General features: G+C 45.8%; 1 long non-coding RNA gene across 2 annotated transcripts; it reads left to right on the top strand.

The window, feature by feature from the left end:
* The first annotated feature begins 485 nt into the window (after positions 1 to 485).
* Positions 486 to 2,264, top strand: LOC115329671. Of its 2 annotated transcripts, XR_003920149.4 has the most exons (5): positions 486 to 635; positions 706 to 1,217; positions 1,320 to 1,534; positions 1,613 to 1,866; positions 2,011 to 2,264. It is a non-coding gene; the product is annotated as an uncharacterized LOC115329671 (long non-coding RNA). The 2 variants fall into 2 exon arrangements; XR_003920148.4 differs by having other exon boundaries at positions 706 to 1,534.
* The last annotated feature ends 251 nt before the right edge of the window (positions 2,265 to 2,515 follow it).

Here is a 2,515-nt window from a genome sequence, read left to right as displayed (position 1 = left end):
TCACACAATGACCCCAAGATCGTTAAACGTTTTTATTTTTCTATATTATTTTATCAGGAAAGTAACGAAAGGGGATCACCCAACCAAATGCCTACAACGTCGGTGAGATTGACTATTCTACGAACGGGAACAAAAGCATGTCCCAATCACCCCAAGCTAAGGCAAAATGCAGCCTTTAGCCTGCATGTTGTCTTAACTGGGTTGCCTAACTAACAAAGAACTTCGAGAACATAAAGTTCACAATAGAAAAAAAAAAAAAAAAAAAAAAAACTATACCCGATTTTTTTTTTTTGTGTGTGTGCGCCGCTTTTGGGGTTTATTTGCCCGGTTGCTTCAGAATATAAGAAGACGAATCTGTTTTGCTTCCCATCTCACTCTCAATTTCTAAACGGAGGTAGTTACTACTAAGAGAGGTGGCGGTATGCTTCTTCACGAAGGATATTCCTAAGCTTGCATTAAGGTTAACGAACCTACATTGTGTTGGGCCTGCCGGCGAAGAGGAGTTTGTAAAACTAAAATAGTTACCGATCAAGCCAAGACTCGAGTAATCTTTTATTCCAGTGACCATACGCATGCCGGTGACCCCACCAAGATAAACGTGCTTCGGGATCGTCATTAGATGAAGGAAAAGGCTGGTATGTACCAAAATATGTTCCTGGTCTTATATTACTAAAACAAGTTCAGTAGCATCCTTCCTTACTCCAGTGGAAGGCCGTCTAGCACCGCACGAAATACTTCTGAATGCGGGTGCCTGTGTCAGTGATGACACCGCATCGCAGATTCCCGCACCGACCACACTTCGGCGCACAATCCGCAAGCAAAGGCAGCGGGCGAATTTCGAGTATAGCGTACCATCTTCCAGAGCCGAGATACGAATGCGCACAGAGGTTTAGGTAAAGTGTATTGCAGCGCAACTTCCCAGTGCGCGACATATTAGGACAATAGTGACTGTTTAGCCTGCATGCAGACCACAGTCAAAGGAGATTCTTTTCTCCTCCACTACAGCGGAGAGAGCGATAGCGAAAGGATCAAGATCTCTGCTACCAAGCGCAACTTGAGTTGTCAGGCTCAGGCGTCTACGTGGTTTGCGGACGGGACCTTTAAAGTCACCCCGGCACAGTTTTACCAACTGTAAACGGTGCATGCCACAGTCAATGGCGTGTTAGTGCCAAGGGTTTATAGCTTACTGCCAACAAATCTGAAGCTACCTACAGAAGGTAAGCATTCAAGAGCTCTGATAAATGTATAAAACAAAACGCTCGGTGGCCCTATCATTGGATATGTGTTCAAACACTTCAAAATATATTCGCTTTTTTAAGGTTTTTCGACGTCGTGCTGAGTCACATGGGGGCCAACTACCTTGAGGTGGCTTACACAGACGTCTAGATAGTGGCCATCAACGCAATACAAGCCATCATTCCCGGCGCTAGTATACAGGGACCCTTTTTTTCACTTCTCCCAGTCGGTGTACAGGAAGATGTACTCTAGTGGTCACCAGAGTCGCTACAATTCCGATGAAGAGTTTGCTGTTCTGGTGTGCGGCATTCTATTTATATGTATTATTGTAGTCTTCAGATAAACCAATTGGTAGACAATTTGTGTGGATTTTCAGACGAGAATGCTTCCAGCATTGGCCTTCTTGCCAACCACCGACATTTCCGAGGCCTTCCAGGACCTTCTCGAGGTTTTCCCCACCGATGCCTCACTCGTGGCGGACTGCTTTGAGGACGTGTATATCGCGAGACCCCGTAGAAAAGGGTTGTCGTCGGCCACCTTCCTACTCTGGCTTGGTCAGTCAGATAATCAATACTAGCAGAAATGCCAAGGACTAACATCAGCATCGCTGCGTGGCACCGGGGACTGCAGGTAACAACTGATCTAATCCTCTTAGAACTTGGATGTCTTCTGTAGCACATTTTTACATTTGTGGCTCAAAGCCTCAGTACGGTGCCCCCTCAAAAAGCTTTCTCCACGAGTGTATGTGTGTGTGTTTTTTTCGTTTTATGCCAGAACAACGTGGGCTATAGTTCTCCCATTATCTGGGCGTTCCTGGGCTGCATCAAGAGAGAGCAGTCCTTGACAGAGATGAAGCTGGCTCAAGCAGAGGGCGGCACGACATCTCAGAGGGTATCGAAAAAGCATGCCGACTGGAACCGGCGTCTTCAGATCATTGTGAGCCGCTACGACGGTAGCAATCATCTTGAAACCTTGAGGGCGGCAGCTCGGAATATCGCTCTTTAAGGTGTTTTTATTTCGCTCAATAAACCTGCTGTTTTCTAAGTACGACGATGACTTGTTTGGATGTTCCCTCTCTTTAGTAAAAATGAAATATAACGTACAAATCTTTATTGCGTGGAAAACGAAGTTAATACAAGTTGGGGCGAATTTGAATATCCGGTTCGCACAGTGACAAATTTTCCTAGTGACAAGTTCCCCTATGACGAATGTTCCGCTGTGACGAACGGACCTACTACCAGTTGGCCTATGACGAATGCACACATGACAAACGGGCCTA

Source organism: Ixodes scapularis, unplaced genomic scaffold (genome assembly GCF_016920785.2).
Source record: "Ixodes scapularis isolate PalLabHiFi unplaced genomic scaffold, ASM1692078v2 PGA_scaffold3__209_contigs__length_174095766, whole genome shotgun sequence".
In the NCBI taxonomy this organism is placed as follows: domain Eukaryota; kingdom Metazoa; phylum Arthropoda; class Arachnida; order Ixodida; family Ixodidae; genus Ixodes; species Ixodes scapularis.
The sequence above is the reverse complement of the archived record's forward strand: the minus strand, read 5'-3'. Positions and strand labels throughout refer to the sequence as shown.